Source organism: Meles meles, chromosome 6, assembly GCF_922984935.1.
Source record: "Meles meles chromosome 6, mMelMel3.1 paternal haplotype, whole genome shotgun sequence".
NCBI classification, from domain to species: domain Eukaryota; kingdom Metazoa; phylum Chordata; class Mammalia; order Carnivora; family Mustelidae; genus Meles; species Meles meles.
This window is the reverse complement of record NC_060071.1, coordinates 120,904,925-120,931,921: the sequence shown is the minus strand read 5'-3', so window position 1 is coordinate 120,931,921 and position 26,997 is coordinate 120,904,925.

Sequence of the window (26,997 nt, the reverse complement as noted above, 5' to 3'; positions counted from 1 at the left end):
ATGGATAAAATCAGGGGGAAATAGAAAGGGAAAACTGCATTTTTATTTTTACTAACTTACTGAAAGGTAACATTTCCTTCCTCCATCACAAATGTGTGCTGTAAACCACACGTGCATTGGCAGCATCTGTGACGTCATTGCTGGTAAAAATCACAAATATCATCACATCAAATTACGGTTATCACAGATATCCTGAAATACTGTCTGTGCTCATAATTACTTTGAAATTGCGGTTGTCATACCCACTGCTGGGACTTATTCTTTACTGCACCTATTAAGATGTACATATGTTACTACATAGCAAAATTGGTTTTCTCAATATATTGATAATTTTATGACAATATAATTGGTTTTCCTTGCAAATTTGATTCCATTTTATACACTTCAAACATTATTCTTACAGAATGTCTATAAGTCTCATCAAACTGCCAAAGGGACCTATTTCAGATCTTCACTTTTATGTGGGAGGAAAATGGAGCTCAGAGAGGACAACTCACTTGTCTGTGATCACACAGCTAGTTAGCGGAAGGGCCGGGGCTAGAGCACAGGTCTCATGATTCCTAGTGCATTGCTTGGTCCACTCTGCCCCATTTGCTAGTAGTTCTCCCTGATGAAGACCAGTATAAAATCATTAGCCATGATAAGAATTTTCCAAACACCTGAAGATTATGTGTATATCCCATATATTCCTCAGCTGCGCAAACTTCAGGGGCACCCTTCCCTTTAATAGCCAATGAGCCTCATCTCCTTTCTGAGGGATGGAAGGGAGGCCAGTTTTAACTGCTTCCCTTACTAATGTATTAGGGAGGTCTCAGAGAGATGCTTATGGTTTCCACAAATGGGTACTCTCTGATCGTCACACCTTCTGGGAGGGCACCCAACTCCCCTGGTTTGTCTGGAACTTTCCCAGTGCTAGCACCAAAAGTTCCATGACCTGGGATGCCCCCCATCCCGGGCTAGCAGGGGTGTTTACCTACCTCCCAGCCAATTACTCCATTCCTTGGGGCATCTCTCTCCATCTCATTATTGGCTGGTCCAGGCTGCTCCCTCTTTGCCCTCCCTGTGTGGTTTTCCGAAGTCCAGCAAAAACTGGGTTGACTCCCACTCTTCTGTTTCTCTGAAAGACTTAGGAATTAGAAGGTAGAAAGAGAGCAACCTAATAATATCTGAGAGAAGATCTCAGGACCCCAGCCCACGGGCTCATTTTCTCTCTTTGACTCCCAACCTGTTGCTGCTTGGTGTGGGTCAATGTGGGACTTGTGGTGCTGAAGGTTACCCGTCTTTCCCTACCAGGAGGCCCTGACCGTGACCTTCTGTCCTCTGTTCTCATGGGGACCAGACTGCTAACATCCTTCCCTCTTCCCGAACAATACCCCGATCTGTCTCAAGGGTGATTCTCTGCAGGGAGGACCAGCTCCAACCTTATCACACAGCGCAGCTCCACTTCTTATTCTCACGCTCCCTAGCTTGGCTTCACCTCTGCACGGTGAGAAGATTCATTGATGTGGTTTTCTCAAAACGATCAGAGCTTCCTTCCCCCCATCCCGAAGCAAGGCAGCCTTAAAACAGCAGTTTATCCTGGTCCCGAGCCCTGGGCCAGTAGAAGGTATATTTGCCTTATTGCAGCAGGCAATCATTTATTCACTCAAGATGGATTTACTGAGACCTACAATGTGCCAGGCACCGAGCTGCGATGTGTAGACAAAAGAAGAACAAGATCTCCACGCTGGTTCTTTAATGGTTCTCTGCTCATAAGGGAGGTAGACCATTACTAGCCACCATCATAGGACATGGCCACGGTTATACGGTGCCATCTAGCAGGTGCTGGGTGAACCAAGTGAGGATAAGGCAGTTTCTGTCCTGGTGATGGGGTGGAGGGTGGGGAAGAGAAGGTGTAGTGTCCTGACTCTTGAAAGGTGGGTCTGCCAGCAGCATCACCTGGGAACTTGTTGGAAATGCAAATTGGCCGCCCAACTCCCATCCCCCAAGTCAGAATCTCTGGGTCTGGGGCTCAGCAGCCTCCACGCTAAGTAGCCTTGCAGAGAAATTTAGAACCACTGAAGTTTGACAGCCAGTCGCACAAGGGATGCTGGGGTGCCCTCTCCAATACCCTTTACAGGTCAGGGCAAGCCTCCCCTCACAGCTGCCCCCTTCTCTCCAGAACTGCCCTCTGCCAGGAAGCTGCCTCAGCTGGGAGGTGACCTCCATCCCCACCCCCACTGACTGCAGCCAATGACCAATGGAGCCACAGAGAGCTGTGTCTTTGCCTCAAGTCTGCGTGTGTGCGGCAAACTCCGGGGTGCAGGGTGTGATCCGCAGCTTGGCATATGCTCAGACTGAAGATTGTCCCCAGCTAAATCCACACTCATGCTCAGCACGGACCCTCCCCCTGCTTTCCTCATGCCCTTCCCCGTAAATCACTTGAACAAGAGACCCGGTCCCAGGGTCTGCTTCTAGGCACCAAAGTCCGAGGCTTCACTGAGGAAGGAAGCTTGAAGGAAGAATATCCAGGTAGAGGGAACAGAATGTGCAAAGGCATGGAGATGCAACCCAGCTCCACTGGGTTGTCGATCCACTGGTTATTTCGTATGGGTGGAATGCGGAGTATCTGGAGATTGGAATCTCCAAGTGCTGCAAAGGAGAATCTGTATCCCAGGGGCAGTGAATTGCCACTGAGAGGTAAGGTCAGAAGGGGCGTGATTTGATGTGCATTTTGGACAGATCACTCTGGCAACAGTGGAGAGATGAGTTGGAGACCATATGGACCATCTAGGTGGAGATCCTACAGTCCTGACATCAGTGGTGAGGGCCACACCTAAGGACCTGAGGGAGGAGGGTCAAGAGGAGATCCACTGGTGAGAGTTACAGAAGGTCGAGTCACTCTCTGCTGGGTATGGTCCTTTCAGTGGCATGGACAGAAAGGCGCAGGGGACACCAGTGGCTGCTAAGTGGGGGATGAGGTGAGTAAGGGTAGAAGGGAGTGTAGAAACAGCTCTGTGAAGCCTGGCTGAGATGGGGCCGAGACGGGAAGGCACGGGCACCACTCAGGAGCATGTCATGGTCATATAGGACAGCTGGCCACAGCTGGCTTCGGGCTGTGCATCCAAGTGATTCAGAAGCACCTGGAAGCGGGAGATTCTAAAGGTGGCCTTAACCTCATGCACCTGGCTTTAGCTGTCTGAGTTACCTGCTGGAGCAGAGAGTGAAGACGTAGAGAAGCCTGTGAACCGATACGTGTATTACAACACATTCTCAGCCTCACATCTCAGCCAGGCATCAGCAGATCAGTTTGTATATATCTGGACAGAAGGGCGATAATTTAATACAGGTGACATTATTTGAACACGCATTTTTCACTGGTGGAAATGCAAGCACGTTCTCCGAGGCAGTTTTTGGCAACGCTTTAAAAAGATGATCTAATCAATCACTTCTGATTTCCCTGCTGTTGGTTGGAGCCATCAATTGTGATGAATGTTCTCCGTGTTAAGGGACATCATCGGTGCTTCTATAGGGTTCTCCCTGTACCTCAGCTTTAAATAACAAGATTGTTATTTTGGACATGTTATTCAGGCTTGGATTTCCCCCTCCTCCACCCTACCACTTCATATCTGGGAGACTCTCACCTTGAAAGAACTTCTCCCTCTGATTCACCCAAGGAAAGCCAATTTGCCACCGATGTGGGGAATGGAACTAAGCAAAGATGCATTTACGCAGACGAATTAGGGGTTGGACTTAATTGTAGGTGTTCTAAAGTTTTTGCAGAGGTTGCAACATGTCCTGACGTTAAATATCTTCTTCCCAAGGCCGGATGTGGCTGTGTGCCTGGGCTCCCCTGGGGGTCTGGCAAGTTTCTGGGGCTCCCAATGAGCTCTCTGTGGCTATAGGGCTGGGGAGCCTGGCAATCTGTGAGGTGGTCCTACTTCAGTCATGAAGACGATATAAAATAGTGACCAGCTGTTACCTCTAGTGATTATTCTCTTTGACCAAGAAAATCTGTGAATCAGAAGAGGATGTCTCCCAAACCAGTCCCCTAAAGCAAGCATTCCCAGAGGAACCAGTGAGATTAACAGCCTCAAGAGAATGGCAAGGACCGAATGAGTGAATAAATGAGTGGAGGAGAGCACATGGGCCACAGGCTGGGGTGCGGGATGCACCCTCTCAGCCTGGGAGAGTCTAGTTTCAGCCTCCAGGGCCATAGTTTTGTCTAGCCAATCTTGACTCTGATCTTGGGTTCAAACACTTCTCCCTGATGACCCTCCCGGTCAGCCCGTCCTTATTGCTATTTCTGTTTTTGGCTTATCCCCCACCCCCACTGCCCTGGGAGTGTTGGGGTGCAGAATGTCTGTGAAGGAGGCAAGGAGATCGGATCCAGGTCTCAAACGGACCCCTCACGTCATCTTTGGATCAAGAGACAGAAGAAGCCGTAAGGTGGACCAGAGGGCTCTGGGATGACAGTATTTGCTGAGTTCCCTCATTTGTGCCATCCCCCCCATCACAGCCACTGCCAAGGCAAGAGTGTGGGCTGAGCGAGTGAGCAAGTGAGGGACTGAATGGACCTTCACCGCACCTTTCTTCTTCTCTCTGTCATCGGACCATCATTCTCGGCTTGAGACGCTGTCCACGAGCCTCATCCTCCAGCTCCTCCCTCACCATCTTGGAGACTAGCTCCAATGCCATGTGTACACATTTCTTTTTTGATCTTTCTGAAAGACAAACATGATCCTGTCACCTCTGCATTTAGAACCTTTAAATGCCTCCTTGAATCCATTCAACAAATGCTGAACTCGTGCAAACATTGTAAATGTGCCTCCCAGTGCTTGGGATGTAGCCGGCTGTCAGGCAAGACTGCGGTTGAAGTCGGTCTCCTCATGGAATGCACATTCTTGTAGTGGAGGAGAGAGCCCCTGGACAAGGAAAAGTCAACCAGAAGGTTCCAGATGATAGTCCGCGGGGCAGATAATCTTGGGATGGCGGATAGAAGGCCCATCACATTCAGGGTTCTTCACAGGCCACACTCATCCTCTTCACCTTTGCTGCCTTTTTCTGTCCTTGAATCTCTCTCTCTCTCTCTGACAGACACAGGCCCAGCTTTCTCAAGTCACAGGAAGCTAGAGGAAGCTTCTGGGTCATTGGTTTATGACAACATGAAATGGAACTGCCATGGGGCATGCCAGAAAGGTTGGTTTAGGGGAGAGGAAAGGCCTTGATCAAGGAACCCAGGAAGGGAATATTTGTCCAGGGTCTGCTGAAGAAAGGCAACAGGGCTCAAGGGTTCCCTCCCCTCCCCTTCAGCCTCTGTCTTCCCCTCCATGCCTTTCAGATCAGAGTCTGTGCAGAGATGGCAGTTGGTGAGCCATGGGGAAATATTATTTTCCAGTTCTATGAGCCAGGAGAGTTGGGCTCTAGTCCTACCCCTGCCCAGGCAACCTCACAGAAACTTCTTTGTGGGCCCCGATTTCCTGAACCCTGAGATGACAGGGCAGCTCCTTCCAGCTCCAAGTTCGAGCCAGCCTCTCAGTTCCTTGAAGCTCAGTCCCTGCTCCTCAGGATCTCCCTCATGGGAGTCTGTGCTGAAAAGTAGCTTGTGATTTGAAAAACCTTGGCAGGAGGCATTTGTTCAGTTAAGACTTTCAGGCGATCTGTTCCATCCTGTGACACCTGCCTACCTTACCAACTTGCTGTTCCTGGAAATTCAGAGGAGGGTAGAATTCCAAAATAAGAAAAGCAGAGAAACAGAACAAAACCGCAGGTCTCAGCTGGGATGGTCATTAGGGCAAACACTGGGGATTTCCACCAGGGTTGTATCTCCTGCCCCCCCAGGGGGTGGTTGGATGGGGCCACGTGGCCACGTGATCAGTGATGGCCAGTAAGTTGCCAAAGGAAGTGAAGCACCTCACTTCCTGCCCAGAGCATTTACATCAGAGTGGAAACCCCTTGGAGCTCTTGACAGTGTCAGAGAAGGAATCTGCTGTGTCAGTCTGAGTCTCTGAATGACCACGTGAAGCAGAGCCTCCACCTGACCAAGATCAATGGGTCACATGAGAGAGAAACAGCCATTGTTATCTTAGTTCACTGAGATTTGGGGTTGTTTGTTACTGCGGCATAACCTGCCGTGTCCTGCCTATTACACAAACCCAGATTCTGTTGAGATCAGTGGAGAACATGGTTGTTTTCCCCAGAGCAACTTTCATTTCCCTTCCCTACTCAGCCCTTTCTGAGTCAGCTGGACATGAAAGCAGCCAAGGAAGGAACAATAAGAGCTTGATCTCTCAGGGTTGAGTGTGAAGGCTTTTCCCAACTTGTTATTTTACCTGCCAGGAAAAAAAAGAAAGAAAATACCCATTAGGAAATTATCTTTAAGAGCCCCATGTGAAGGCAGAGAACTCTCTTCAGTGTTTGTGGTAATATTGGTGGATGACATGATTTACTATGAGTAATATCAAGAGGGGTTATTACTGTGGTCCAACTCACTGTTTGCCTCAGATTTTTATTACTGGGGAAAGCTAAGTACATGCATAGGAATTTTAATGTCTAAGACCCCACAGCAGATGATTTAAAAAAAACAAACAAACAACCAATTGTATGGACTTAGGAAGAAATTTTAGCAGAAAATTTCCTAATAAGAAAACTCTACTACTAGAAAATTCTCATATACCAGCATCATGGCTCATTCTCCCTAAAGTAGAATTTGGGGTGTCTTCAGTTATAGGACCCACTGGTACTTCACTTGGCAAGCGGTATCAAGACAGTCATAATTGTCAGTGATAGAATTTATATAGATCACCTGGACATGCCCCATGGGCATCAGCATCTTTGACTGGCTCCCAGGTTTGGTGCTAGAAGGACTTGGATTCAAGACCCTCCTCAGCTCCTTACCAGCTCTGAAACCTTCAACAAGTCACTTGATTTCCTCATCAACAAAATGGACATAAATTTATCTACTTCTTAAGGCAGTCATAGGACTCTCCGGCTTCTAAGGCACAGTTGTGGTAATGTGCCACTTAAACATTTCCATTGGCTTCTTGTCACCTAGATGCATTGTTTAGTATGGCAGCCACTGGCCACATATGGCTATTTCAACTTCAATTTATATTAATTAAGATTAAATATAATGAAAAATTCAGTTGCTCAGTTGCACTAGCCACATTTCAAATGCATTGTGGCTCAGATATAGAACATTTCTCTAGCAGCAGAAAATTCTACTGGACAGCACTAGATAGCACTATTTTTCAAATTCCTTGCTAAAAGGAAATCTTGTGAGAAGGTCCCCTATGCGAAACAGGTTCAGAGAGATGTTCTGAGTCACACCTGTCCTCCATCTCTCCTGACAATCTCTCAGGAAGCCCGCAGGGCAGTTTGAGAACCACTCAGTCTATATGTGCTCTCATTCACTCCCAAATGGCCTCCCCTTCCCCCAACACAGTGAGTTTCCTCTCCCTAACATGCCTTCCCTCTGCTCTGCCTGTTAATCATGTTAACCATCCTCTAGGACCCAGCTGGCATGCCATGAAGCAGATCCCACTCACAAGTGGGGTTAGTCACTCTCTGCATCCTTTACTGGGGCATCCGCTGCCTTGGATTGGACGTGTCTCCCCAGCTAGGAGGGCAGGGACCAGATCCTGTTATCATTGTATGTGTGGCTCACAGGCAGTATTTGGGGAATATTGGTGGAGTGGATGAACACAAGTGGGGTGGGACCTTGCAATGGGCCTGTCACCCCAAGTGGACTATGGGGCTGGGGTGTTATCTTGTTTTCTCAAGAGAGCAAACTCACACTGACCCACTGTGTAAGCAAAATTGGGTCCTGTTTCTGGGCAATGTGGCTGCCCACAATTCTCAGATTTGTCTCAGATTCATTCTTTCCTCCTACATACACTTATCAGGCCCCTACTGCATGCATGGGAGGAGTGAGAACTGGGGACAGAGCCCTGGCAAAGCCACAAAATCCCTTGTCCTCATAAAGTTCAAGCCCTCACTCTCAGCATGACTATATGTGGAAATGGGGCCTTTAGGAAATAGTGAGGTCATAGAAGTGAGGTCCTCACTTGGTAAGATTGGTGGTCTTACAGGAAGAGGGAGAGAGAGAGATCGCACGGATGAGCACACAGCGAGAAGACGGCCATCTGCAAGCAAGAAGGTTCTCACCAGAACCCAACCAGGCAGGCACCCTGAACTCAGACATCCAACCTCTGGAATTGTGAGAAATAAATGTCTGTTCTTTGAGGCCCCCGCCCCCCCGTGGCATTTATTATGGTGGCCTGAACAGACTACGCCACTTCTGTAGGAATTTTGACTTTTATTCTGCGATGGGGGCTATGGAAGTTTTCAGTTTTTGGCGTGGACTGACCTCTGCTGTAGAGGATTCGTCTGGTTTCTGTGCTCAGAACCGAGGGGTTGAGGGGACGGGTAGAAACAGGCAGACCTGAGGTAAAACTATTGCAAACATCAGGCAAAATCCATATAGCAGGACACCATGCAGCTGTAAAAAAGGAACAAACTGATACCTTCCATGACATGGAAGGACCTCAAAATCATTCTGCCCTCCCACAAATATTCATGAGCTCCTACTGCATGCATGACCGCAGTGAGTCCTCGGGACAGAGTCCTGGTAAGAGGAAGGAAGACCAGACACAAAGACCACTGTTGTATGATTCCGTTTATATGAAATGTCCAGAAAAGACATGATGAAAATGTCCTCAAACAAAATTATGGTGATGGTTGTATAGTTATAAATTCACTGAAAATCATTGCCTTGGACCAGGGCAGTAGTTGGCGGGGGTGGATGAGAAGCAATCAGATGCTATTTTGTGCGTGCAGCAAATGGGATTTGCTGACGTATTGGACATGAGATGTGAGAGAAAGGGGAGCCCAAGACTGATCTCGGCGCTAACACTCAGAGCACTTACCCTGCTATAGACCCAGGTCCAAATCTGTTGCAAATATTAATTCCTTCAATCCTCATAAAAATCCTATGAGTTAAAAACCATTTTCCACATCTTTTTTTCCCAAGATTTTATTTATTTGGGAGAGAGAGAGCGAGAGAGCAGGAGCATGAGCAGTGGGGAGGGGCAGAGGGAAAGGGAGAAGTAGACTCCCCCCGCTAAGCAGGGAGCCTGACCCGGGGCTCCATCCCAGGACTCCAGCATCATGACCTGAGCCGAAGGCAGATGCTTACTAGACTGAACCACCCTGGAGTGCCCCTATTCTCCCCACCTTACAAATGCAAAGACGGAGTCACAGAACGTGAAACACTTTGCCCCCAGGCACATATCTGGGGTGACTGCAAGGATCTAGATGAGCGGAGCTGACAGGTACTAAGATGAGGCAAGGCGGTGAGAGCAGCTGATGCGTGGGATGACGGATCGGAAGGGCAGCGCGGACACATCAAGGCGGAGAGGTCCCCGGCTGTGTGCAGTGAGCCACAGCACGATTAGCTCCAGAGTTTACAGGAGGGGTCTGGGGTACAGACATAAATTTAGAGTCCTCAGGACATCCACGGTATTTAAAGCCCTGAGTCTCAGCCAAAGATTGTGTGTAGACAGAGAGGAAAAGGGGTCCCAGAGCCCCCTACCATTTAGAGGTTGTGAGATGAGAAACCAACAAGAGGTTGGGGGATTGAGCTTCTGGTGAAGTAGGAGGAAACCCAGTGGAGGGCGGAGCCTGGGCAGCAGGGGGTGAGTGTCTTGGGGGACAGGGAGCTGGTTGTGGTAAAGGTTGCTGACAGATCATACTGGGGTGGTGGTGGGGGTCAAACAGCTGCAGGACCAGGAGGCTGAGGGCCTGGCCGCTGGGACAGAGCTGCACAGAGACCCTCCTCCTCCGGGGCTCCCAGTCATCTCGTGAGCTTACACAGGGAGGCTGGGGGTTTCAGGGACAGACCGGCCCGAGCACTCTGAACCCTTTAGGCACAGGCAAATGTGAAGTATGTTGGGGCGGCCCCTCTCCGAGGTCAGATTTAGGGGACACCACCTGTCCTAGGAGCGCTCTTCCCTCCTCCCAAACCAACACAGGAGATCAAGGACACCATACTTGCCCGTGACCTTGGCACCAAGGTGACGTTCGGAGAGGAGGGTCAGTGAAGCAGCTGGTCAAGGAGCCAGATGGGAGCCATCTCATGAACTTCCGTGGGCTTTGGGAGAAAGTGTCTGTGGGTATGTGGGGATGAAAGGGGCTGGAATATTGGGGCTCAGCTCACTCCGCCGCAGGACTCCCTTGCTTAAGCAAAAAACAAGAGGTGTTTTCCCTTAGAAAGGCAATTCTGAGTTATTCAAGCCCAATGAGATCCTGTGGGTTGGGTCAGAGTCCTACCTGGAGAGGAGCGGGATGCCAGGGGTGGTTGGGTGTTCTCTCTGGGGAGTCTGCCCATCACTGGGCACCGGGCTTTCTGCCCCATGCTTAGGACAAACAAGGGATGAGGACAGAAATCCCAGTTTCCAGACATGAGTCAGCACACCTGGTGATTGTAAGAACTCTAGGCGATGACTAAGTCTCCCGTTAGCCGGGCAGATGGAGCCTCAGCACAGAGATTTGGGTAATTAATGTAATTTGGGTAATTAATTGGCCTGATTTCGTCTCGTCTGGACTCCACTGTTCTCTCTAACATTGGAGATACAATTAGAGGTTGTACCTGTTTCCCTATTGACCCGCTTGAGTCCTTCTGAGTTTCCCTGGCAGGGTGTGAATGACTTCATCCAGCTGATAGAGTGAAAGGCAGTGTCTGTCCTTTCCGCCCTGTGGCTGGTGTGTGGAGGAGAGCAGACAGGAGACCAGCTCCTGGCAATCCCAAGGCAATTTACATGGGGGCAGGCAGTCAGGCTAGACGGTCTTCAAGATGCCATCTGCATGAGTGGGCCAGAGCCGCCATGACAAAGAGCCACAGACTGGGTGGCTCACACAACAGAGATGTATTGTGTCACGGTCCTGGATGCCAGAAATCTGAGCTTAAGGCGTTGGCAGGCCGGGTTTCTTCCGGGGCCTCTCTTTTTGGCTTGTAGGTGGCCTCCTTCCCCCTGTGTCCTCCCAAGTTCATCCCTCTGCGTCTGTGCCCTAATCTCTTCTTAGGACTATATGACACCAGCCCTGTTCGATTAGAGCCTACCCTAATGATCTCGTTTAACTTAATTCCCATCTGTGGGAACTTCTGACTCCCAGTGTCTCAGAAAATGTGCCTGTGTTGGGAGACAGGGAGTACCTGTCACTGGGAGTCAGAAGTTCCTCCGAGCCTGAGATTCAGAGATCCTGGGTCTCCACTCTTTGGCTAACACCCCGTGAACCGAGGCATGACATTCCCTCTCTGGGCCTGTTTTCGACTCTGCTCAGCTTCCCTCCACTGGGAGGCACAGATCAGTTCATGTACAAGAAACTGCTTTGTCAAGTCCACAGCACTGGTCCTCAGGGGGACAGCTCCAAGCCCTAGAGAGCACTTTGGAAATCTGTGGCTCTACGCTTTGGGTTGTCACAATAGTTAGGGGACCTCATCGCATCTAATGGATAGGAGCAAGGGAGAAGTCCCACTTCGTGAGGGATGGTCCCACACCATGAACTGTCTGTCCTCTGTTGCTCATGACTATTTCATGTCCTCAGTGCCTCTATGTACATAAAAGCAACAACCCATCACCATCCGAACTTAGCCCACATTCCATTGTACATACAAACACAAAGTATTGCCTTTTTTTTTTCTTCAAAGTTTAAATGTATGGTTTTTAGGGGAATGCATTGCCAGCCAAAGCGAGGGAGGGTTGCACCTTATTTGGTTCAAACTTTATCAAAAATTATTCTCCACTTCAGAAAACTCATAATTTCTACAGCACGCAGTTAGCCAACGGATCTCTAACACGGCTCTATTTGTGCCGCTTGAGTCATGGATACAATGTCCCGATGCCAGGTTTCGCATATGTGTCGCTGTCTCATCCGTTCTAGGTAGAGAGGCAGGTGGCTACCTCGTTCTGTCTCCTAGGATGGCCGGGAAATATACTGTCCTAATTTACTGTTCTTCCAGCCTGTCTCTCACGGACAGGGCATTATATAGTTTCTGGAAATTATGAGTTGAGTGGTTATCTTATCTCTGAAATTCACTTAAAGGTCTTAAAGAGAATGCAAAATATTCTTAAATGGGGCTATCACACTGGGGTTGAGAAATTCTGCTTTAAGGTACCGTGTGGGTGCTAACTTTAGCTGGACTGGTCAGTAGTGGCTGCCTTGGGGTTTTTGCATTTCTTTTTAAAGATTTTATTAATTTACTTGAGAGAGAGTGAGTGAGCGGCAAGCGAGAGAAAGCAGGAGCGGGGGTGGGGTGGTGCAGGGAGGGGCAGAGGGAGAGGGAGCAGGGACCCCTCTGCTGGGCTCGATCCCAGGACCTGGAGAACATGACCTGAGCCGAAATCAAGAGTCAGATGCTTAATCCACAGAGCCACCAGGTGCCCCCAGGGGGGAACGGTTGCAATTCTTCAGCCTCCTGGCTGAGCTGCACCAGATGTGGCCAAGAGTGACCTCATGTCAGCGGAGCACCCTCAGAAGGAAGGAAACTTCTTTGCTTTTGTCATTTCTCCTGCCTCCAACAGCAGCAAGGCGCTGGCCCCTGTGCTGGTCACCACTCCTTACTTTGGACAACAGGGCTGGTCACCGTCAAGGCCTCTGGACGTCTGTCACCCTGCTGCCTAGCACCGGGAGCCTATGAGAAGAGGGCCTGGCCAGAAGAGCAGCTCCTCTGAGCCGGCTCCCTGTGCGGAGCAGCTGGCAGCAGTCTGAGAAGCCGGGTCACCTGGAGGCCTTGGGCTGGGGCCTAACCATGGGACTGTGTCGTCACCGGCGACGTCACTGGGTGGAGTGGGGCATCAGCAGGGCCGGCGCCCTGGGGCAGGCCCATGGCTGCCTTTGCCACTTGTTTGTGTTCCCCGCTTTGCTCCCGGCCTAGGGGCCAGCCCCTCCCCAGGCTTGGGGCCTCTGGCTTCATTAGTGGCACAGCGCATAAATGAGGTCTGGCTCCCGTGGGACAGCCACCCTCCCAGGGGCACTGCCAACGAGCAGGCAGGTTCTGCTCCAGCCTCTCCCCCTGGCCCCGCTCACTCTTCCTGGTCTTGCTGCTGCAGGTGGCATGGCAAGCCCACCAGAGAGAGGTCCCCTGGGTGCCACGCCATGCCAACGGCGGTCCTGCTGGTCCCCCCTCCCCGACACCCCCCCCAGGAGCGCCCACTCTGAATTTCTTATACCGCTGAGACAATCCATTCTCCACTCCCTCCTCTTCCAGGTCATTTCCCGCCAGCCTCCAGCTGAGAATCACCCAGCAGAAGGCGTGCCCCTTCCTCGACGTGCACCCCAGGCCACTCAGCCGTGTCTCAGTTGTCACCTATGTGTGCCACCCGTGTCGGCCCTCATCAAAATGCAGGTTTCTGGGCCACTTTGGACCTAGAAAAGGCACAATACCTGAAATTTGGATTTTAATATGAGCTCCTAGAAGATTCTGTGTCCCTTAAATTTGGGAAAACCTGACTTACAGAGTAAAGCCTAAATGTCTTCACGGCACTGGTGTCTTTCACAGCTGGGCTCTGGCCTGCCTACGTAACCTCATTTCCTGAATGGAAATGTGCACTGAATGGTGAGTGTGCAATAAGTATTTATTGGATGGGTACAAGGATGGACGGATAAATTGTTGGGTGGATAGGTGAATGGTGGAATAAATAGGTAAGAATGAATGAATGACTCAGTAAGTGGAGGGAGCCAACTTAGAACTATTTAGATCAATCAATCAATCAATCAATCAATATCTATGGAACTGAATGGTGAGTGTGCAATAAGTATTTATTGGATGGGTACAAGGATGGACGGATAAATTGTTGGGTGGATAGGTGAATGGTGGAATAAATAGGTAAGAATGAATGAATGACTCAGTAAGTGGAGGGAGCCAACTTAGAACTATTTAGATCAATCAATCAATCAATCAATCAATATCTATGGAACCTCTTCCAAACCAGTATTGTGCTGGGTAGAGGAGAGAGGAGTGCTAGGGGGAAAATGAGCTGCTTATAGGGAAGTAGATACAATCTTTGTCTTAATGTTTCATACACGCTGGAGTTAAACCCATGAAAACAGATGCCTCCTTCTCCAGATCTGATATTTCCTGACACCTGTCTTACTTACCCAACATTGTGGACTCTGTCCCTTCCCAGTTCCTCTACTTACACGTGCTCTTCCTTCTGCCTGGAAGAGCTCTCCCTCGTTTTCCTCCTTGCAAACTCCTATTATCTTTCAAGACAAGATAAACAGCACCTCTTCTGGAAGCCTTCCCTGATTTCCTCCTGGTGAGGTATGTCCACAGCACAGGGTCAGACCACGATGACAGTACCTCTCACCCTGTCCTGTCCTCTCCCCTTTAACCCCACCTGGTAGCCTCACCTGCACCCCACATCACCAAACCTCAGGGGGGCAGGAAGAGTGTCTTACTTATCTTTAAAACCCCAGCAACCAAAACTATTCCTGGTAACTTTGCACAGGAAATATTTATGTAACCTTAAGTGGTCTCTTGGACACCAATTTCCCATCTCTTCTTAATTGGGGTTCTGCCTTTGGCTGCTGGGCTTCATTTAAACCTTGGTCATTAAAAAGCAGTTCCTTTGTTTCCTATGTGTGGTTCATATTTAGCCAAAGAGATTTATTTCTCCAATAAACCCTGCTCTCCAGACAGCTGCACTCAGTTGCTCCTCCTACTGAGAAATGAAAGGAAGTCACCTGGAACTCTGGTACTGGTGAAAGCAGAAAAAAGGACCAGAGAAACTTGCTTAAACCTCACTGCCAGTTGTTGGTCAAGGTCGCTCCCCTGGCATTTGCCTCCTGTGTTTGCAGGGTTCAATGAAATTCTTTGTGGGGGGAGGGGGAACCTCAGAATTCTTTTCCTCGTTCTAGTAACTGCTTTAATTTTTTACTCTGAAGAAAAGAAATGTTCCGGTTTATGTTCCAAGAGGGTGGCTAACCCATCGGGGACCATAGAGATGACAGGTATGGTTGTTAGCAAACCCAATAGGTTCTGAACTCCAGGCTTCAGAAATGTGGGTCAGGGATGTGTCCCAGTTCTTGGTGACCTAAGACCACTGGAGAATTTCCGCCCAACACTGTAAATTCAGGTACAAATTCTGCCTTACAAAGTGGGATTGTGACCTATCTCATTTTTCTGTTTTCCTGGTTAAAAATTTTCTATTTCTGAGGATTCTTGCCCTCAAACTTCTTTCAGTAGACCAACGGATCTGGTAGAGAGGCTACTGTATTCTCTGCCAATTTAGCTCCAGTAGAATTAAAGGGTTTGGGGGGCGGGGGGAGGAAGCCAATGCTAAGTGAGCTGTCCGGGCCCTGAGTGGGACACAAACAATGTAGTTTTGCTCCTGGGATTCTGAAATTCAAGGTGAGAAGGAACTTTGGAGGTCACCTGGTCCAATCCCTCCTTTCCGTGCTTGAATTCCCTTTGTGACATCCCCAGCAAATGATGGTTCTCTAGCCTTCTTACAGTCGCTTCCAGTGCCAGAGAACTCATTTGGTCTCTGGCAGCCCGTTCCGTTTTCTGATAGCTGTGCTAGCCAGCTTGTTCATAGGTTAAGCAGACAGCCGTGTCTCTGTCACTTCTACGGGATGATGCCTGTGCTTGTGCCTGCTTGTAGAGAAAGTGTTCAAAGGTTCAAGGTTCTCCTTGTTCAAGCGAATCATCCCTGGTTCCCTTATACTACTGCTGTGGGGGCTGGGGACCTACATTATTTTAACCTGTTTCCCACCTAGTGGAGGTGTTCTGACAACAAGCTGTTTGGGCAGACCTCCCCAGTGGCATAGTGCCCTTACTTCTCTCCAGAATGGGCACGGGACTTGGAGTGATGGCAGTCACTACCTCAGTACCTGGCATAGTGCTGGGCACATAGGAGTATGCAACAAATATTTATTGGATGGATACAAGGATGGATGGATAAATGGATGGATGAGTGAGTGGTTGAATAAGTAAATAGGTAAGTGGATGAATGAATGAATGAGTGAATGACTCAGTTACGTGGAGGGAGCCAACCTAGAAATATTTAGATCTATCAGTTCATATCTATGGAACCTCTTCTATGCCAGTATTGTGCTGGGTAGAGGAGAGGAATGCTAGGGGGAGAATGAACCATTTACAGTGAAGTAGATACAATCTGTGTCTTAATGCTTGAAACAAACCGGACTTAAAACCCATTGAAAACAGCCTCCTTCTTCTCTAGATCTAATATTTATTGAAACCTCTCATACAGCAGGTCACCAGCAGTGTAACTTGGTTCCCAGAAATTCTATCCTATGATTGGGATTGAGAAAGTAGAGGTAGAAGGGATACTGGTGACCAGTTGGTTGAGCCCTGTCTTTTACAAGGAACATGGTAACGGAAGTGTCTTACCCAAAGTCACTACAGGAGGTTAGTGCCAGAGCCAACTCTGGATCTCCCAGACCAGCACCTCTTTCCAGTATTTATTCTCTGTTCAGAGATTGACTTATTCTACATTTCATATGTATTTGCTCCAAAATGTCTGCTTTGCATTGACCTTGCAGACATGGCTGGTTTTGGATTCCATAGACAACATCTGTTCATTGATTCATTCATTCATTCGTCATTCACTCTCCATCCAGCCAAGCTTGTGGAATATTTATTTTGTATCAAACACTGTGCTAGGCTTTAAGGGTAGATGAATGAGACAGGGTCCTTATCTTGGGAGACTCCAGCTGGGGAGAAAGACCCATAAATAAACAAAGGGCAATGTACTCAAGCTATAAATTGGGAGAGAATGCCAAGAAGAAGAAATAACTATTTCCACTTGGGATCCAGAGGGAGCCCCCCAGGCTTGATAACAATGAACGGGTCTTGAAAGATCAGGAGGAGTCCGCTGATGGATAGGTAGGGGTAAGACTTTGAAGCAGAGAAAAGCCATTTGCTAAGGCAAGAAGCTTGGAAAGACCCAGCATCAGCTATAGCCCAGGGTAGGAGGAGAAGCAGTACGGAAAACGACAAGGCAAGTAGACTAAAACTAGTACGGAAAAGGGTCTCTCAGGACTCAGGGAGTGTCATAGGATAGCCTTCGCCAATCCATGATGATTTGTTCTTTTGTCCTGATGAAATGGGGATCAGCAAAATCTTGAAAAACAAGTTCATTAGGGGGAGAATTCTTTCCAAAACTTCATTATAACTTAGTAGTTAGGGAGTGAACTACAAGTCTTCTAACTAGTTGTGGGAAGTGCAATGTTTTTACAGAAATTATTTAGATTTTTTTTGGCTTTCACTTGGACTACTAAGTATTAAGGATCAACAATGCTCCATGTGTATATTATAAATAAGTTTGAAGTTAGTTTCCTTAGTTTTTATGCAAGGCTCACAGCAACCTCTGTTGGAAGCCTGTACAGAGTTGAAGAAAGATACATGTGATTTAAATTTAAAGATGAGCCAGATATGACCTATGATCAATTTTCAGTGGCTGTTGTGCACTTGGGTTGCAGAGACATTAAGGAAAGCTTGTAAACTAGCTAACAGAGCACTTAAAAATGTAATAAATAAAAAATACAATGCCACTGTCAGAAGCCTTGATGGAGGTCAGAGGGAGCCCGGGAAGTAATTTGTGCAATAAATCCTGTGAATTCCCATTACTTTTTTTTCCCTTCAGACGGGCTAAAAATAGAAGCCCCAAATAAATATATATCAGAGGTAGGAAAGAGAAAACGGTGACTTGGATGGGCTGCGGGATCACCTAAGCTGACAACACGGAAATTAGAAGCAGAGATGACAAGCATGGGGGATACCGCCATGTTTTCCAGGGAGCCATATTTGATTTGATGAAATTTCTAAAGAGTCAGTTGGGGGGGGGGAAATGTCACTGTGTCCCCCAGTAACGAATCAAAGTGAACAAGGTAAAGACCCAGAGAAGTATAAATTTAGTCCCTACTTGGCTGAAGTCTCCTGGACATTCCATGGTGTGACTTCTTCTTTATGAGCATTCATGACCATGACTGAAGGTGTCTCAGTTCAGCTGTCCCGAATCATTTGGCCTCCCTTCCCGTCAGGCAACTACTCTTTTGATGACCCCCAATGACCTTCTTATTGATAAGGCCAATGGCTACTTGTTTTATTGTATCCCCTGCTATATGTGGCTCTGTTATTGACCCCCTCCTTTCTAGAAATGTGCCTCTCTTAGCTTTCAGGATCCTCATATCTTATGCTTTCCTTCCTACTTCTCATTCCCACATTCTCAGCATCCTTTGCTGGTTCCTTTTTCCTACTTGTACTCGGACGTTGATATGCGCTGTCCCTCACTCTCTTCTCTTTCCACACCCTCTGAGAAACTTCGAGACTTCCACATTTCTGTCTTTGCCCAATACTTGTCTTAACTTCATGTTTTCAAAGTCTTTCTAGGTCTGTGCGACGCAAGAGAGTCGCTGCTAGACACACGTGAAAAGAAAATAAAATTTAACATTTGGTCCTTGATTCTGATAAGCCACATTTTAAGGGCTTGGTAGTCGCATGTGGCTACTGAGTGGTTCGGCACAGCTATAGAACATTGCCATTACCACAGAAAGTTCAGCACTGTGCTGGTTATTGTCACCTGAATATTCCACAAACACCTCAAACTCATCATGCCTCAAACATGTTATCAGAAGACTGTTGGTGTGTATGGAAAAGGGTGTCAGAGAAATACGGGAGGGGGAGAAAGATTCTTTCACTTGTAAGTATTATAAAACGCATCTCAAGAGGCTTACATAATAAAGGGAATTTATTGAGCCATGTAACTAAATGGTACAAAAGAAGAATAAGGTTTTTTTTGTTTTCTTTTTAATTAATTAATTTATTTTTTCAGCATAACAGTATTCATTGTTTTTGCACGACACCCAGTGCTCCATGCAATATGTGCCCTCCCTATTACCCACCACCTGGTTCCCCCAATCTCCCACCCCCGCCCCTTCAAAACCCTCAGGTTGTTTTTCAGAGTCCATAGTCTCTTATGGTTCGCCTCCCCTTCCAATTTCCCTCAACTTCAAAAAGAATAAGTTTTGTATGAGGCTTGATCCAGCCTAAGGACCATCTCTCTATTCTACCACCCATAGGTCTGACTTCATCCAAAGGTAGCACCCCTTCTGGACACAAGATGGCTGCCAGCAGCTCCCAAAGTCAAAATCTCCCTCCCTTCTGTCCAAAGGGGGATGGAAGATCTTCATTTTAGTATTTTCAGTATAAGTCTTAAGATCCACTCTGCTTGGACTAGCCTAGGCCATAGGTCCTGTCCACACCTGAACCAGTCACTATGGCCAGGGCCACAGAAAGGATTAACTGGCTCCATGCCATGGCCCATCCTTGGAGCCCAAATCATTTGGGATAAGATTGTCCTGACTCTCACAAGGGTCCTCAGACAGGGATGGGAAGCTGTAGGGAAGAGAGAAGGGGAACACGGATGCCGAGGAGACATTTACAGTCTGATAGAAGGGGGAAAGCTTGATTTTAGAAGGAGATTGAAAAGTGGAGTTTACATTGAATTACCATTCTTTTCAAGTTTTAGAACAGCGACACAGGTATTTGGGGTTGACTGGAAGGAAGGAGGAGGACCGTGCTTCTTTCATGTGACTTGCTGTTGACTCAGGGCTGGACAGCATTCCTTCTACCCTGTGTGTTTCTTTTCTTTCCTCCTCCTTCCCTCCCTTTCTTTCTTTTTAAAAAGATATTATTTATTTGAGGGAGAGAGCGAGCACAAGCAGGGAAGAGCAGAGGGTAGAGGGAGAAGCAGACTCCCTGCACCACCCAGGTGCCCCTTTCCTGTGTGTTTCTTAAGGAAAGGTTTTTTTTTTTATTTTTTTGTTTTTTGTTTTTGGTGTTTTTGTTTGTTTGTTTGTGGTTTTTTACAGCTGCAGAAATGAAAAAGTTCTCTGGGAAGGGTCAGAGGAGTAGGAAATGGAGTTGTTCTTTCAATGCTCAAAACATAGTGGGGAGAATGGGATATTGTCCATTTCCTGTGATATATATATATTTTTTTTCTCGAGAAGGGAGAAAAATACAAAGAATCAGGGGAGGGCCTGAAAGCAGACAGAGATAACGCAAGTGAAAACAGTACCATACATCTTTTTCCAGACTGACCAAAGATAAAACTGTTTCTCTAACGGCACAAGAAATTAATAGGTGCCCAAACTAGAGCAGACAGCTTTTCTAGAATTTTTACGTTGCATTATTTGTTTGCTGGTGATCCATATCACCTGGAAGGAAGGCAATATGTACTTGAAAGTTCAGGCAGAAATCTACTTCATTTCATGGAACAGAAGTTAATAAAGCCATGCCTTTTCAGCAAGTGTGAATTAAACCCCAAACTGCTTTCTTTCATAACTATGTACAAGGAACATCTTAAGTGCAGAGTGACAGCAGTCCCCAAAACTCCATTAACACTTTATTCATGGAGCCTTATAAACCCCATTTAACTTGAAGTATATTGTCTTTCCTGGAGGTTCTCTCATGGAAAAGTTTCAGTTTTGTTTAAGTAATGTGGTACTGGGAAAAAAATGTGACCAGAGCGCGTTGAAATTCCCTTCTTGGACAAGTGCCGAAAAATACTTTTTTCCTGACTTAAGGCTTTTTTCCCCCCTTGCTTAAAGTTTTTTTTTTTTTTCCTTCAAAGCCAAAGCACTGGAAATGTGTCCACTGTGGGAAGTCCTCCTGATAATTACTTATGAAACTCAGAAGTGGTGAATGAGAGGGCAGCCACCTGCTGCGGGTTACATTAAGTCCCCCCCAAAGGATATGTTGAAGCCCAAACCCCCAGTACCTGTGAGTGAGACCTTATTTGTAAATAAGGTCTTTGCAGAGGGCAAGTGGAGATGAGGTCATACCAACTTGTGGCCAGCCGTAATCCAATGATGGATATCTTTATGAAGAAGAGATCATTTGGACACAGAGACAAAGAAAGAAGAAAAACATGATGTCAGAGGCAGAGATGGGGGTGGTGCAGGGCAAGCCAAGGAAGGCCAAGCACTGTCTGCAACTCCCTGAAAGCTACGAGAAGGCAAAGCAAGATTCTTTCCTACACCCTTCAGATGGCGCATGGCCCCGCCAATGCTTAGACCTTAGACTTGTGGTCTCCAAACCACAAGCGAAAGAATACACTTTTGTTGTTTTCAGCTATCCGCTTTGTGCTACTTCGTTGTGGCTGTCCATGCAAACTCATCCAGCCACCATGAGAAAAGACCTCAGAGCAACACCCAGATCCTTTCCCTCGCTGGCTGTTCAGAGAGACACAGGTCCGAAGTTGCCAGACTGACTCAAAGCAACTCACGAATTTCCCCAACTCCTGCTGAGACACCTGCCAGAGTCGCCATGACCCACCGTGACGCTAAGACACCTGCCAGAGACACTGTGACCCATTGTGACACTAAGACACCTGCCAGAGACACCATGACCCTTTTCTGATCCTCAGCCTTGAAAACCCCCTAACTTTCCGAGTTATGTTTGCTCGACTCCACAGCACGAATTAGTTAGAAAAGGGAAGGGCTCTAAATGGAAGAGCAATACAGGGTCTGGTTTTCTGGGTGTGAATTAGCTCCTGAGCCCAAGGAATTCTGCATGTTCTGGCCCAAGAACCCCAAGACCTGCTTCTGAACTCTAATTACTAGGGTATTGGATGAGGCATGGAAGCCCGGTGAACCTCAGTCCCCTCATCTGTAAAATGGGTCTGTAACTCCCACCCTGCCCATTTCCTAGGGTTTTTTGGGACTCAGATGAGAGAGCATGTGAGTGAACCAGTCTGAAATGGAAATTGCAGGCATATCTAAGACACTGATATACCCGTAGCCGGTGGGGGAGGGGCACAAAACCCAGTTTCTTAGCAAGGGAGGAAGTGGGCGTGGGACGCCTGAGATTTAATTCCAGGGGTGTTCTAGAGCGAAGCTCAAACCCAAGGGATCTGCTCAAGGACAAGCAGCAAAGCCAGAGGGCTGCAACCAGAATTCAGGTCTCTAAAATCAGTGCTCTGTCTTCTCACTGAACCACACCAACACTCACTCCCCACACCAACACCAAGTGCTTGGTGTATTTTCTTCTCTATTTTTATAATTTAAGAAATTTCTCTCTCACTTCTCCCCCTCTTCATTCTGGTCCCTCTCTCTGTCTCCCCCCCACCCTTTCTCATCCTCTTTCTCTCCCTCTCAAACCACATCTTTCTTTTGAAAAGTTTCAAGTAGAGTGAATACAGTGTTCTCAGCCATCTGGGCATAAAGAGTTCACTATGCACTTTAGCAGAAATTATCTCCTTTGAAGAATCCGTTCTTTAATCTCCTCCAAGACAGGTTTTTGTGGTGTTAGAACAAAATGACACAATACTCTTCAAACTAAAAGCCTTATTAAGTAGCATTCAGAATATCTTGCAACTTCCTCATCTTACTTTCCTTATAATTGGAGATCTAATTAACTGGGTGAGCTTAAATGGTTTTTTGATAGCATTTGGTTATTAGGACTAATAAAATATTCCAGAATAACTGTCTCGGCATTGGGGAGGGGCAGCTATTATCTTTAACATTATGATGATGAAAAAAATGCATCTTGGTTGAGTTAAAACATTGGTCTCTGGAATGCAGGTCTCAGTGGCATTGGAACTGATAGGCATCTGAGCCAAGAGCCTTTCATGGGAGAGAAGGTCACAGCAGGGGACCCCAACCTGGGAGAGCATCTCTTTCCTCTGAGGCCTCTTGCAATGCAATGAAAAGCTTGATTGTTTCGGGGGGACCCATTTCGAGACCTGATTACAGAGGTGGGGGGAGACAACTGGATTCGATCACGTCGTGTCATCTCACCATGGAGATAATAACCACCATCCCGGACCAGAAACCCCTCCGTCCCTCACTAACCATGGGACTTTAGAAAAGTGTGGGGGTGGGGCACCTGGGTGGCTCAGTGGGTTAAGCCTCTGCCTTCGGCTCAGGTCATGAAGTCAGGGTCCTGGGATCGAGCCCCGTGTTGGGCTCTCTGCTCGGCAGGGAACCTGCTTCCCCCTCTCTCTCTGCCTACTTGTGATCTCTCTGTCATATAAATAAATAAAATCTTTAAAAAAAAAAAGTGTGGGGGTGCCACGGGGTTCTCAGCTGGGGAAGTAAGCACAGTAATTCCTGCCTTCACCTGCCCCAGCCCCATGAGAAAATGAGTGTGAACCTTGGAATCCTATTGCGAAACTGCACACAAATGGGAAACGCTATTCTCAGGGCAGAAGACGCTCCTGGAGAGACCCAAATGGGGGTGGGGGCAGGCAGGTACTATTGCTCTCTGTGATGTAAACTTCAAATGAGGCCCCAGCTCAGCCCCTGCTCGGAGGCGGCCTTGACACTTCAACCCAACGGGACCCTTCAACCCTCTTGATATTGTCTCTCCCACTATTCGCACCACTCCTAGAGGCAGTGGACCCAAGCGTCTCCCTCAGCGAACCTAATCCTTGAACCATCACCCCCACCCCGACCTTGCTCACTGAAGGTAGAGTCCTAGAGGACCAGGTGATGGGGCAGACTGCCCTTGCCTCTGGCACTCCCAAGCACCTACGGCACCTGTTGGACTCTGCTGCCCGTCCAACCGTGAATGAACGCTCACCTGCTGTCCAGACCACGGCTGCCTACCGTGCTGTGATTTCTTAGACCAGAAAGGTGAGAACAAAACAAAGTTGGGCCTCTAGAGCTCACACTTACTCCTGTCCAAATGCACTCTTTTTCCAAGGGCAGAGGAAACAGGGAGCCCTGTGCCTAGCTCTGGAAGATTCCAGGGCATTTGTCCCAGCAACCGTGAGATTCCTGCTCTGGGGCTTTGACTTGACCTTCCCTGCAGGGGTGGGAGGAGCATTCCTCCAAGGTGCTCCTGCCGCCCTCCATGCAGCCTGGGGCACCCTGATCCGTGGAGCTGGTGGGGACACAGTGGCCCTGGGAAGACTTAGGGTGAATATTCTGTAGGAAGCCTTCAGAAGGAGAATGAGGCATCTTCACCCCTGCCAACTCCTGCCTCCACCTGAACCCCGGAGGGCAACCTTCCAGCAAAAGGGAAAACCCTTTCCCTCTCTGGAAAGCTCTGGTCCAGCCTGGTGGGGCATATGAAAATCACCTGTGCCCACCCCCTTCCTCATGCGGTTCTAGACAGTAGGTTCCATTGTGAAATTTACGATTGAGACAAGGCACAAGGAACAGTGGAACCTGTTCAAGGGGCAAGAACTGAGCCTGAGTTTTGGCATCCAGAAGGTTTCCTGAGAGCTCCTAGGTCAGAGAATGGAGTTGGCTTTTTCAGATGCCCAAGACAGGAGCCTGGGAGTCATCCCAACACCACTCTCCTCTCCCTCTGCCCTGAGCCCCTCAATCAGTCAGCAACTCCACTCACCTCATCTCTGAAATTTATTCCAAGTCCACGCCCCGGCATCCAGCCCCCTTGTCAAGCCTTAGTCCATACCCACCTCCTTGGTCTGACATTCCTTCCCGGAATCTGCTCCTCTTTAGTCCCTCTCTCCACACAGGCCTCCCAGTAGTCCCTTTATTTCTTCCAGATTGTCAAATTTGCTGGCGTAGAGTTGCTCATAATATGTTCTCATAATTGTTTGTATTTCTTTGGTGTTGGTTGTGATCTCTCCTTTTTCATTCATGATTTTATTTATTTGGGTCCTTTCTCTTTTCTTTTTGATAAGTCTGGCCAGGGGTTAATCAATCTTATTAATTCTCTCAAAGAACCAGCTCCTACCAGTGGTCCCTTTAAAGGCCAGATCTGACCATGTCACCAGCCTCAGGCAGAGTCCCCCAGGCACCTGTTATTGTCTCCAGGACAATCGTCAGATGTCAGTGGCCTAACTCCCAATCCCTCAAGGCCCTGGCTGCTGCTGGCTTCTCCAGGAACAAGGTAGCCACTATCTCTCACCTTAACATTCTCTCTCCCTCTTCCTCTGCCCCTCCCTCCCCTCCGAGTGCACATGCACTCTCAAAAAAAAAAAAAAAAAAAGAGGTAGAACTCTCTAAAAGACGTTTGCTGAAGGATGGTAAAGTCATTGCCTATGAATGTACAGTAGTGCAAAGCAAGGGGAGGGGGCAGACTTTTTTTGTAAAGGGCCAGATGTAAATGTTTCAGGCCATGCAGGCCATTCTGTTGGTCACAGCCATGCAATTCTGCCAGTGCAGTGGTGTGGAGGCAGCAATGGACGACTGTAAATGAATGGGTGTGTCTGTATTCTAATAAAACTTTATTTATAAAATCAAATGGCATTCCAATAACCTAAAAAGTGTTTTAATAGGGGTGCTGGGTGGCTCAGTTGTTAAGCATCGGCTTAACAACTTAATAAGTTCAGGTCATGATACTGGGGTCCTGGGATCGAGTCCCGCATTGGGCTCCCCACTCAGCAAGGAGCCCGCTTCTCCCTCTCCCACTTCCCCTGCTTGTGTTCCCTCTCTGTGTCTCTCTCTGTCAAATAAATAAAATATTTTTTAAAAGTATTTTGATAATACTTTGTTTATAAAAGATACGGTCTCTGGGTTATAGGTTGCTGGTCCCTGGGTACGGCAGAGTGATACCCAACATTTTTGTAATCGGGATTCTGGAGAAGCTAGAATCTTAAGAGTTGTACGGTGGGTATCATTTAAAGTTTTCAACTGAAGTTTTGAAGCCAAAAGTCCCATTCATAAAGGAATGAGTGAGATGAGGGAACTAACAGGAGACATTGAGCCCCCCCGCCCCCCACAGGGACACACAACACTTGGAAGCCATCACCAACCCAGTGCCTGAAGGGACAAGGGGAGAGACAATGTTCCTGGAACCCAGGTGGGAGTTGGGGCCTTGGGTTGGGAACTGTCTGGCAGCATCGGTGGCCATGGAAGGTCAAGAAGGAGGGGCAGAAATACCCTTACCTATCTCTCTGTGGTTTGTTTTTTTCAGAGTTGATATTCACCCAATATCCCATCCTGACCACCATTTTGATTTTGGTCATTCTTCCGCCTCCAAGCACTTTTGTATCTCAAACTAATGAATATCTTGAAGCTACCCCTGAAAGGTTGTTCCATAATCCTGCCTTAATAATCAAGTGTAATGTCCAGTCTTTTCTACCCAGCTGGCAGTGCCCCCCAAACTAAACCTCACATTTAATTGGTATTTATATCCTCTTGCTTTAACATTCATGGATGCCAGACACACTTTTGGATACACAGTGGATCACTGGAAAGTAATTACGACCCAAGGAACTCAAAGTCCAGACGAGATAGACCACTAACTAGCCAGAAGAGGGATTCAAACATGCTGCATGTGAGGTCTGAGCCAAGGGCCCTGAGAATACAGAGGAAGGAAGGCTTAGTTCCATCTGGTCCACGGGAAGGCTTTACCTCGGGGGTCACATTTGAATTGGATCTTGAAGGTTGGAGTAGGGGTTTTCTAGGAAGGGGAAACAGCTTGAGCAGAGGCACAGAGCAGAAAGTGACATGTTCTGGAAGAGAGGGGACTGGGGCAGGGGGATGGAGCAGAGCTGACAGAGTGAGCTCAGTGCTTGGTGAGGCTAACACGGCAGGTGGTCCTGGGTCCTGAAGGGCCCCCACATACACTGCTGAGACAATTGAGTCTGAGACCTAAGGCACAGCGGACTGAATGTAGACAAGTGACAATTGGTCCCCAGACCTTGAATACTCAACTTTCACCCTAAAATTAAAAAAGGATTTTTTTTCTCTAGAACACAGTTCTCCTTCTTTCTCTGCTGACATTTATCTCACCGTCCGCTTCAGCTACGTCTCAGAGACAAACCCTGCCCTCACCAGCCCCTGTTCTGTTCAGCTGCTTTTTTTTTTTTCCCAACGAAAACTGTTCTTCCAAACATTTAAATGTGAATTTTGGATCCCGTTTATCAATTTCCATTTATTACCAACTGTGGTTGAAAGATTTGCATGATGAGAAGTGGGAAGACAAAATTGTCTTCTCCTTGGAGAAATAATTTGTGCACCTGCCATTTAGAAATTATTCCAAGTTTATGCTTCACGAGAAGAGTTACAGATTCC